The 12,099-nt window shown below is 44.9% G+C and overlaps 1 protein-coding gene across 5 annotated transcripts in view; it reads right to left on the bottom strand.

The window, feature by feature from the left end:
• Positions 1 to 210, bottom strand: part of LOC307092037 (lysosomal cholesterol signaling protein-like) — a 63,954-nt gene extending 63,744 nt beyond the window's left edge. For all 5 annotated transcript variants that reach the window (XM_079758904.1, XM_079758907.1, XM_079758903.1 and 2 more), the window contains exon 1: positions 154 to 210. The gene's annotated coding sequence lies outside the window, so the exon portion shown is untranslated. The remainder of the gene's footprint in view (positions 1 to 153) is intronic.
• Between the last annotated feature and the right edge of the window lie 11,889 nt (positions 211 to 12,099).

The following is a 12,099-nucleotide window of genomic DNA, read 5'->3' as shown; positions in this document are numbered from 1 at the left end:
ACTAACTGATCAAATTAACGTTACTGATTAACTGATCAAATCCTGAGACCGCTGGTTGGCTTAACCTGGAGCAGTGATAACATGCACTTCGTTACATGTAACCGCTATGCTAACGTGTAGCTTCTACATTATTATCAACCAGCGGAAGCTTACGTTTGTGCGCCAGATGATCAACAAAGCCGTGCATCGACGCTAATGGTGTGTTCCTGAATCCTCGGACGCCAGCCTTCCGAGTTGCACGTTTGACGTCACTTCCCGTCACGTAGAATTCATAGCGTTCCTATTCGTCTTTGTGATTGTGGCATGAAATTGGCTTGTCGTTGTTTATTGTTAGTTTGGCAGGGCTCAGTTTAAAAGTCAATATGAATGGGGGAAGGGGGAAATAACTAAAGAGGGACCGCCACCTGGGGAATTACACCCCAGGAAATATAGAACAAATAAAATTAAACTATGATATTACAGAAATAATAAGGACACAGGTTCGAGAACTAAAGAGGCAGAGACAATAAATATACTAACTTTCTTTTATTACAATAATTATAATAACCAAATAAAGAAAACTGGAGCAAAACCAAACCAAACAGCAAAACAGGGGTTCTGTCACCCAGCAACCCAATGGTCAAACAATGAAACAGATAAAGGGGAAATAACACAAAGGCAAACTGAGCTAAAGCAATCAAAACAAAATAGCAAAACAAAACAGCACAGCTAAAACAGAACTAAAACCGTACAAAACAGCAGCAGGGGATCCTAAAAAACAAGACACTAATTAATAAAAGTTCAAATGTGAACTCAACACTGTTAAAAAACGGGGACCCTACTCACCACCGTAGGAGGTAACCAACAGAGGCTGAGTTCAGCCATCTTGGCCCTTTTATCTTGCACCTGGGTGCAGGAGGAGGAGCTAAGATTGGGTTGCTTTCGCAACCCCTACTGAGGTTCACTACAATCTACCCCCTGGGTTTTTAATCGTCGGCCCGACAATTTACATTTACTGCCATGGCCTAAACACCACACAGCCACTAAGCACAGGCATCAGAGAGTTAGCAGCCCCAATAGCACTACTCCCAGCAACCTGAGGAAGATGGTGAAGGTTTGGGTGTCTGCCTGCGTTTGGACGGGTAGTTCTCCTCAGGGAGGCCTCAATGGTGCTTGGAATTTCAGTGCTAGTTGTTGAATACGCTGGGCATTCGCTTGGCTGAGATGTAGCAACAGCATCAGTTTGGTTTGGTAAGAGGGTGATGATGACAGGCCGCGCTGGTAGGTGGTTTCTTGGGACAGCCATCGACAGAGGTCACTACAGCCCAGTCGCTATCAAACGATGACTCATCTGCTGAAATGGATCCCATCTGTTCAGGGGGTTCACTGGGGGGACAATTAGCAGCACAATCCACTTTGCCTTTTATGAGAGAACGATGAACATGCTTTACCTGCTGGGGGTTATGCACCGAAGCCACAGTATACACAGACCCTACCATGCCAGGGGCCTTCAGTACTTTATACACTGTTGAGCTCCAGATGTTTTGAATTTTGTGACGGCCCCTTACGCTGGTGTCTTTGAGGAGGACCAGCTGACCTTCTTGCAGTGGGACATCACGAACATGCCTGTCATAGTGTTCCTTCCGCCGGGCAGCTGCAGCTTCCAGATGCCTGGTTGTACTTTCAAAAGCATGACGTAGCCATGTCTGGTGTTCCACGATCCAATCATGGGGGTGGCCAGGTACAGGTTCCTATACTCTGCCCAACAGAAAATCAACAGGTAATTGTGGGTCTTGGCCAAACATCAGGAAAAACGGAGACTCACCAGTCGACTGATGTGCTGTTGTATTGTATGCAAAGGTCACTTGGGGCAGGTAGCTGGACCAGTCTCTCTTCTTGGTGATGGGCAGAGTACGAAGAAGGCTGTGTAAGGTGCAGTTGAACCTCTCAAATTGGCCATTTCCAGCTGGATGGTAGGGTGTGGTGCGGCTCTTCTCAATGCCGTACATCTGGCAGAGCTGCTGGATGAGGTTGCTTTCAAAGTTCCTGCCCTGGTCAGAGTGGAGGCGACCAGGCACACCGAACCTGCAGAACCCCTCATTGACCAATACTCTGGCCACTGTGGATGCCCGCTGGTCGTGGGTTGGGATGGCTTGTGTATACTTCGAAAAGACATGGGTCATGACCAGGATGTTCTCTGCCCCACTCTTTGAAGGCTCCAGGATGGTGAAATCGATGGCCAGGATCTGGTTTGGACGTGAAGCAAGCAAGTGACCCATATAAGCACAGGCAGTAGGTTGAGTGTTTGGATACCTGGCAGCGTTCACATTCCCGACACCATTGCTTGATGTCGTGGTGCATCCCTGGCCAATAGCACCGCAGACGGACCAGCTCTGTTGTTCGCTCAGTACCTTGGTGCCTATGTTCATTGTGCAACTGCTGAAGTACCTGTGTCTTGAGCGATGCAGGGAGTACTAACTGGAGCACTTCGTCTCCTCTAGGGATTGTGACACGGCGATAGAGCACCCCTCCTTGCTCCACCAGCCGGTCCCACTGTTTGATCAGCACCAGGACTTCTTTGGAAGCCTGCCGTCACTCAGCTGCATCCGGGGTCCTCTTTCTCGTCCAAAACGTCAGGAACTCTCGGATTACTGGATCAGCTTCCTGTAAGCCATGCAAGTCAGGGGGGGGAGTAGCAAGGGAAAATTCCGGGACGGATGTGCCTGGAGATACATACTCCGATGCTTGGATGCTTGGTGGCTGTTTCCTGGAAAGTGCATCTGCATTCTTGTTGCTTTGACCAGACCTGTATTTGATGGAAAAGTCAAAGGAAGCCAACTGTGCAGCCCAACGGTGCTCGGTAGCCCCCAGCTTGGCTGTGGACAGGTGGCTGAGGGGATTATTGTCTGTATACACCACACACTTCTGTCCCAATAGATAGTCCTGGAATTTTTCAGTCATAGCCCATTTAAGGGCGAGAAATTCCAATTTCATGGAGCTGTAGTTTGTCATGTTGTGTTCTGTTGGCGTAAGACCACGGCTTGCGTAGGCAATAGGTCTGACCTTACCCTGCTGTTCTTAGGACAGTACAGCACCCAGTCCGTTGTAGCTGGCATCAATCTCCAAGATGAAGGGGGATGAAATGTTAGCATAGGTCAGGACTGGAGTTGACACCAACCTTTTCTTCAGCCCCTCGAAGCTCTGCTCACACTCCTCTGTCCATGCAGCATGAAGGCTTCCACCTGATGGTTTCCGGGCTTTGGTGCCAGTGAGTTGAGCAACCAGGCGATGTAAAGGGGCTGCCAGCTTTGCAAACCCCTCAACAAAACGTCTGTAATAGCTGGCAAATCCTAGAAAAGAGCGCAGCTCTGACACATGGTTAGGCCTTGGCCACCCTGCAACAGCCTCGATTTTGTCAGGATCAGTGGCTACACCTTCTCTAGAATTGATGTGACCTAGGTAGTTCACCCTTGGTCTGAAGAAGGAGCACTTCTCCAACTTGGCTTTTAGTCCTTCTTGCTGTAGGCGACCCAACACGGCATCCATGCGTTGAATATGCTCTGTCACAGTGGCAGAAAAAACAACAACATCATCAAAATACAACAACAATTATTGACCATGTTGATCCCCAAAGATCCTCTCCATCAATCTTTGGAAAGTGCTTGGGACGATGCACAAACCAAAAGTCATCCGGTTCCACTCGAACAACCCAAAAGGGGTACAGAATGCCGTCTTTGCCTTGTCCCCCTCTGTGACAGGTACTTGATGGTACCCAGCAGCCATGTCCAACGTGGAGAACCAGTGGGCCCCTGATAATGCATCAAGGGATTCTTCAATACGGGGCAAGGGGAACGCATCCTTGCGAGTCTTGCTGTTCAAAAGCTGGTAGTCCACACACAACCGAAGGCTGCCGTCTTTCTTTTTCACAAGCACAATGGGAGAGGCAAAGGGGCAACTACTTTCTCTGATGACCTGTGCATCCAGAAGTTGGCGAATGTGGGCTTTTGCCGACTCATACTCTGAAGGTGGGATACGCCGATATCATTGGCGCACTGGCACGTCATCTAGTAATGGAATGTTGTGAGAAATGAGGTAAGTACAACCTAAATCTCCCTCATAGGCTGAAAAGATACCACTGTATTTCTGCAGTAGCAGCCTAACTTGACACTGCTCGTCCTGAGTGTGCTGTTAAATCAACTGCAGCGACCTTATCCTCCACTGAACTGGTAGTCTGTGAAGAGACTGTAACTTCTACCCCATCCTCCACAAGGTAATCAGGTGAGTTGGCAAGGTGAGCTTCACTAACAGTACCTAGAATGGTATTGGGGTATAGTACAACACACTGGGTCCCTACATTGACAATGGGAATATATACAGTACCTTTAACCATGTGAACCAGGGCTGGAGAAGCTAATAGCCCTGCAAGGCAAGCCACTGCTGCTGGGCTCAAACAAAATCTGATCGACCAAATGTTGGGGACCTGTGACTGCCACCATTTTCATAGTACCCCCTGGGACTCTGCAAACCCTTCCCCCTTTCACCCTTACACAACCTGAACGTTCAGGAGGGGCTTTCGTTTGGACCCAATGACACTGTTGAAGAGCCTGCTGAATGGGTGTGGGGGCCTGTAACACAGAAGGCAAGTTAAAGAGGGCAGGCCCATGTTGCACAAACAACTCCCCGTAACATTCTTTGATGATGTTCATTCCTATATACCAGGGACTAAGAATACACTATTTGGAGTGTTTCTGACAACCAACACCCCCCGTCTTTTAACAGTTTTTCCACAAAGCTGCACGTCCAATTCCAGATAACCCACACATGGAATTGCTCATCCATTTGCAGCACTTAATCTGAGCCAATTACAAGACTGGAGTTTTTCTGGGCCCCAGGGCTCAAAATGCTGCAAAAAGAAACTCTCGGTTATCGTTGACACCATTGATCCAGTGTCGACTAAGCAGGGAAGCTGCACCCCTCCCATAAGTACAGAAATATTTGGACATGCAGAAACCAATCTTTCATGACTAGCAGTCAAATTGGAGCCAGATGAGCCCCCAACTGAAATTTGGCTCAATAGTTCAGGGGGTGCAAGTTTCCCTGGTTTCTGGGGCGGGACATGGGTTGTGTGGCAGCAGGAGCTTGCTGGGGCTGTATAGCTGCATAATCCTCTCTACACTCCCTAGCAAAATGACCTGGTTTTTGACATCTTATACAGATCACCGTTCTCTTACCATGGCCTGACTGATTTTAGGGCCTTCCTTAAGGGCTAAAAAGCTCTTTGTAAGGTGGATCAGTTGCTCTTGCTGGTTGCGGAGGATTTCCTTCAGTTCACTCAACTCAGAACTGAAGGATGAGTTACCTGCCCCCTGGTGCTTGGACTGATTACCTTGTAGAGTGTGCTGGTAACTAAATGCACTGGGAACAGAATAGCTTCTGCCCCTTGCACCCCCAGGCATCCCTTCTTGTTCCCATCTAATAGCCTCAGTACAGACCTCTATCAGGGTGGCGGTAGGGTGGCCCCGGACAAAGTGCTTTAGTTCTCTGTGAAGGAAACAATCAAAATCATGTTCAACAAATTGATCTCTCAACAACACCTCCCTATTAAGTGAACCATGAGGGTTTTTTTGTACCACCTTCTCCATCAAACACATTAATGCATGAGAGAACTCTTGTAACGTTTCATCATCTCGTTGCTTCTTGGAGAAAAGTCTTCCTGCAGGGACACATATGATTTTGTACACCCAAAGAGTTCTTTTAATATAAGCCAAACCTTATCTGGATCTGCCCTTTCCTCTGGGGACCGATATTTAATTTCTTTTCTTGCTTCTCCCTCCAGGTGATCATAGATGAAGAGCGCTTGGTCTGCTGGAGACAGGTGACGAGCTCGTATGCAGGCGCGGACCTCTTCAATCCACTCCCCAATGATTAGTCCTGTCCTGCCCCGAAAGAGTGGGCATTTCCGGTCTCTGGGGAAATGAATCAGTCTCTCAGTTACTGTAGGAGCTGAAGAGGGTTCAGGAGCTGATGGAATTGCTTAGGAGGTGCTGGGCCAAGGCTGGTTAGCCTCTCGCTCTTGACGCATGTGTTGATTCTCAGCTCGCAGCTGAGTGACCAAGTCTCTTAATTGGGCGACCTCCTCCTCCATGAGGAAACAAAACTGAAGAGGTGAGAGAAACTGTCCGTGCCAGGAACTGCCCGGCACCTGCTGCTGTTTTGTAGTAAAAAAAAATAAACCCTAACAAACTACATATAAATCAATTGGGTTGTGGAAAAACAATAAAAACTACAAGTCTCTGCCTCAAAGAAATCCTAGAAAAAGAAAAACGCCAAAATGTGGCGGGGCTCAGTGTAAAAGTCAATATGAACGGGGGAAATAACTAAAGAGGGACCGACAACGCCACCTGGGGAATTACACCCCAGGAAATATAGAACAAAGTTAAACTATGATATTACAGAAATAATAAGGACACAGGTTCGAGAACTAAAGAGGCAGAGACAAATATACTAACTTTATTTTATTACAATAATTATAATAACTAAATAAAGAAAACTGGAGCCAAACCAAACCAAACCAAACAGCAAAACAGGCTTTCTGTAACCCAGCAACCCAATGGTCAAACAATGAAACAGATAAAGGGGAAATAACACAAAAGCAAACTGAACTAAAGCAATCAAAACAAAATAGCAAAACAGAACCAAAACCAATACAAAACAGCACAGCTAAAACAGAACTAAAACCGTACAAAACAGCAGCAGGGGATCCTAAAAAACAAGAGACACTAATTAATAAAAGTTCAAATGGGAACTCAAAACTGTTAAAAAACGGGGACCCTACTAACCACCCTAGGAGGTAACCAACAGAGGCTGAGTTCAGCCATCTTGGCCCTTTTATCTTGCACCTGGGTGCAGGAGGAGGAGCTAAGATGGGGTTGCATTCGCAACCCCTACTGAGGTTCACTACATTAGCTACATTAGCCTCTTCAGCAAACCAGCCCGAAAACAAACAAACACAACTTTACATTGTATTGCACGCACAGCAAGACCATGCAATGTATAAATTGGTGACCGGAATAAAGTAGCAATGTAATCAAGTGTGTAAGAGCATTTAAAATCGACGTTAAAATGAGCTACGTGGTACAAATACAAAGAAAAAAAATCTCTTCACGGGCGCAGCCAATTTGTTAAGAGCGTTGCATTTTAGTTCTATGGTTTCCACCTGTGTTCTCCATGTGCCACTTTGGTCTAGCCAAATCCCAAGATATTTGAATTGAACATCATCTGCGTACAAGGCCGACCCAATTCTTCTATCCAAATTCATAAAGATATCATTGATCATAATATTAAATAAACTGGACTATTAGCGCTCACTTGTGGAATTACATTTTCAATTTTAAGTTCATCAGATGCTTCTGATCCTACTTTTACTTTAAATGTTCGTTCTGATAAAAAATCTAGGACCCAGTTATAAAATCTTCCTCTAATCCCCATCTTATTCAGTTTCATTAATAACCCCTCCCTCGACATGGAATCATAAGCCTTTTCAAAATTAAAGAAAACTATTGAGAATGAGGAGTCACGTGGTTTTTGGGAAAGGGAGGGGAGGGGTTTGAGCCCATTCGCCATGCCGGCATCCACGGCTATCGGTTGCCAGGGGCAACGTAGTCAGAGCGGCATAGAGACAGAGGAGGAAAGACGTGAGGAGAGACGCAGGAGACATTACGAAATAGAAATAAAGAAATACATGGAGAAGAGTAAGGCGAAGGAAAAGGGTCCTTACAGGAACAAACTCACTTCCAGCGCCAAGCAGAGGTATGAGGAGAAGCTGTCGGACTTAAACGTCGACCCATCCGAGCTACCTGCAGCAGAATTGGACAGAGACATGGACCTTTTACCACCTTGCACATACAGTGGGGCAAAAAAGTATTTAGTCAGCCTCCAATTGTGCAAGTTCTCCCACTTAAAAAGATGAGAGAGGCCTTTAATTTTCATCATAGGTATACCTCAGCTATGAGAGACAAAATGAAAAAAAAAATCTAGAAAATCACATTGTCTGATTTTTAAAGAATTTATTTGCAAATTATGGTGGAAAATAAGTATTTGGTCAATAACAAAAGGTCATCTCAATACTTTGTTACATGCCCTTTGTTGGCAATGACAGAGGTCAAACGTTTTCTGTAAGTCTTTACAAGGTTTTCACACACTGCTGCTGGTATTTTGGCCCATTCCTCCATGCAGATCTCCTCTAGAGCAGTGATGTTTTTGGGCCACACGGACTTTCAACTCCCTCCAAAGATTTTCTATGGGGTTGAGATCTGGAGACTGGCTAGGCCACTCCAGGACCTTGAAATGCTTCTTACAAAGCCACTCCTTCGTTGCCCGGGCGGTGTGTTTGGGGTCATTGTCATGCTGAAAGACCCAGCCACGTTTCATCTTCAGTGCCCTTGCTGATGGAAGGAGGTTTTCACTCAAAATCTCACGATACATGGCCCCATTCATTCTTTCCGTCACACGGATCAGACGTCCTGGTCCCATGGCAGATAAACAGCCCCAAAGCATGATGTTTCCACCCCCATGCTTCACTGTAGGTATGGTGTTCTTTGGATGCAACTCAGCATTCTTTGTCCTCCAAACACGACGAGTTGAGTTTTTACCAAAAAAGTTCTATTTTGGTTTCATCTGACCATATGACATTCTCCCAATCCTGTTCTGGATCATCCAAACGCTCTCTAGCAAACTTCAAACGGGCCCAGACATGCACTGGCTTTAGCAGGGGGACACGTCTGGCACTGCAGGATTTGAGTCCCTGGCGGCGTAGTGTGTTAGTGATGGTAGCCTTTGATACTTTGGTCCCAGCTCTCTGGAGGTCATTCACTAGGTCCCCCCGTGTGGTTCTGGGATTTTTGTTCACCGTTCTTGTGATCATTTTGACCCCACAGGGTGAGATCTTGCGTGGAGCCCCAGATCGAGGGAGATTGTCAGTGGTCTTGTATGTATTCCATTTCCTAATAATTGCTCCCACAGTTGATTTCTTCACACCAAGCTGCTTACCTATTGCAGATTCAGACTTCCCAGCCTGGTGCAGGTCTACAATTGTGTTTCTGGTGTCCTTTGACAGCTCTTTGGTCTTGGTCATAGTGGAGTTTGGAGTGTGACTGTTTGAGGTTGTGGACAGGTGTATTTTATACTGATAAGGAGTTCAAACAGATGCCATTAATACAGGTAACAAGTGGAGGACAGAGGAGCCTCTTAAAAAAGAAGTTACAGGTCTGTGACAGCCAGAAATCTTGCTGGTTTGTAGGTGACCAAATACTTATTTTCCACCATAATTTGCAAATAAATTCTTAAAAAATCAGACAATGTGATTTTCTGGATTTTTTTTTTCCATTTTGTCACTCATAGCTGAGGTTTACCTATGATGAAAATTACAGGCCTCTCTCGTCTTTTTAAGTGGGAGAACTTGCACAATTGGTGGCTGACTAAATACTTTTTTGCCCCACTGTATATGGACATAGTGAACTACTTGGTTTTTGGTATCAGTCAATATACAATGCAAGAAATTAAAAGCCATAAATCGCTAGTAAGCTATGAGACATTCTGCTGTGGTTGGGTGCAAGACCTGGCCATCTACAAGCCTCCAAATGCTCAAAGCACCGTTGTACTGGCGGCAAAGATAAGTTGATTCACCTTTTGAGTTTTATTTTAATGCTAATGTGTTGTGAACAGTGTTGGGAACGTTACTTTAAAAAAGTAATTAGTTATAGTTACTCACTACTTGTTCCAAAAAGTAACTGAGTTAGTAACTGAATTACTCTATAATAAAAGTAACTAGTTACCAGGGAAAGTAATTATTTGCGTTACTGTAAAAAAAAGAAAGTTGCTATATGTCAAAGAATTTGGATTATTCTGAGCGGTTTTCACTTGGCCTTAATGTGTTAAATGGTTGAACTGCCCATTCAAGGCCCTGATATTCTTCCAACTGAGGCCCCGTTCACACTAACCCGGGTAAATCTATAAACGCATAAATATAAATGTGAAAACGCTGGGTTCGCGTTGTAGTGTGGCCAGGGTAGATGGAGGCTTTCAGAAACGATGACGTTTGGTTGCCATGACACTGCCACAAGCTTGCACTCGAGACCGAGACGCTCATCAAAAAAATGGCAGGTGAAATGCAAATGATGATCTCTGTACAATGTACTTATTAATCTCCAGAAACAACTCGACAAATTGCCTCAAACATATTCGTTGCTCCAACGCCGGAGGCGAGCGCTGTACTTGATGTTCTTCAGTGATGGTAAAAAACCCGAAAGACGACAGTTCAAACCGTACTTGGAGCGGCGTTTCTGGACAAGACCGGGTCGAAAATGATTAACCAGCTGATCAACTGTAAATATCAGCTGATCGCGCGCCTGTAATCTAAACATAGAGGCGTGGCGGAGTTACGTAACCATGACAACAACTGTTTATCAAAATAATTTCAGTGTGGAACGTGGATGCAAAAAATTCCGAAAACGATATGAAAACAATATTGTGGACGGAGATCATTTTCATTGCGGATGTATTGAATTTGAATTTGAATTTTCTTGGTTGCAAAGGCTGTGAAACATCTGCCGAATACTACAGAAAATGCCAATTTTTCATCGGATTGCTCCGGACTCGCCATTTCTGCTGCTTCATCGAATCTGTTTGGTGTGTGCGTTTGCGTGTGTGTGTGGCGCGCGTGTCCAGGCTTGTGTGTAAAAACACTGTCTCCGATTGGCTACCATGAAACATGACTCTGTCTTAGCCAATCATAATCGCTTATCTCGTTGTTAACCCACCAAGTCTCCTCACTATCAGTTTGTGTTCGGAGCCAGGGGTGCGTTCGGATTACGCAGTTTATTCAATAAATTCATTGTAACGCACTGCATTTTTCGTACAGTAACGGTAACGGCGTTGTAACGACGGAAATAGTAATAAGTTCGACTACCCCGTTACTGAAAAAATAACGGCGTTACCTAACGTTCTTTTAAACGGCATTATTACCAACACTGGTTGTGAATACATTGCGTTTACCAGACACTTCTTGACTTCTTGAAGTGACAAAGTAATTTACTGCGATTGCTTCGTAAACACTAGATTGTAACAAGATGTTCCATGTTCACAAACGTTAGATTAACTTCCAACATGTTTTGCAGCTTGTTATGCTTGTGTAAAGTTGTAATTTGATTTTAGCCCAATGATACATACTAGGCATTGTGTATTGGGTGTTGGGGGCTTCGAAGTAGACAAACCAGTTCTGGTTAGGCTAGGGTAGTTAATGGTGTATTAATGGTCTGGTTAGACTAAAGCCATTAACGGTCTGAATGTAAGGTCTGTGATATTCAGGCTGCAGACAAATGGAAATCTAAATTCTAGACTAGGCTGTAATTTGAAATAAAATGTGTCCCTTGTCTTCAAGGCTTTTTACTGTTTCTCTAATTTATTTACCTCTTGTATCTAACAGGTCATGCATTCACGACGGCTCTGCGAGCCTCCACTCACCCCATGGGTCATCCTTACACCATCGGGGCAAGTGTGTTTGGCCCACTGTACATGCAAAATAAAATGAAACTCATAAAATTAAAATATTTTTAAATGTTTATTTTTATTTTTTTTAAACTCACTCTCAAACAACACTTTTGCACGTATCTGTTAAGGCACAGCAAACAGTAACTATCTTATCCAACGGCATTAGGTTTTCATCCTCACCTTTGATAAGCATGTTCACAGGTACAGTGGAGTGTAACAATTTAAATTTGTTGCGCACAACGCCAATCACCCTCTCAACGTGAATCCTGAGATGTGCTATGGCCCTAGTCTCCTCCACATCTTTCGCATCCAGCTGTGCACGACCCCTTGTGAACGTAGGTCCCTTAACTTCAGCACACATCATACCCAAACTTTCCCTGATATTAAAGCCCCTATCTGCCAGCACAATTTCACCTGGCAACAGTTTGTTGAGGAAACTCCTTTGCTTCGTTATATGTTTGTCACTAGTGCGCCCACCCGACCCTCCGAATATGAAAGAAATGACACCCTCGAGTGTAATCACAAATAGGTACTTCATGGTGTATGCATGTTTATACTGAGAGAAAGTCTGTG

Source organism: Pollachius pollachius (genome assembly GCF_949987615.1).
Source record: "Pollachius pollachius genome assembly, chromosome: 2".
Classification (NCBI taxonomy): Eukaryota; Metazoa; Chordata; class Actinopteri; order Gadiformes; family Gadidae; genus Pollachius; species Pollachius pollachius.
Note: the sequence above shows the minus strand (reverse complement) of the source record. Positions and strands in the feature narration are given on the sequence as shown.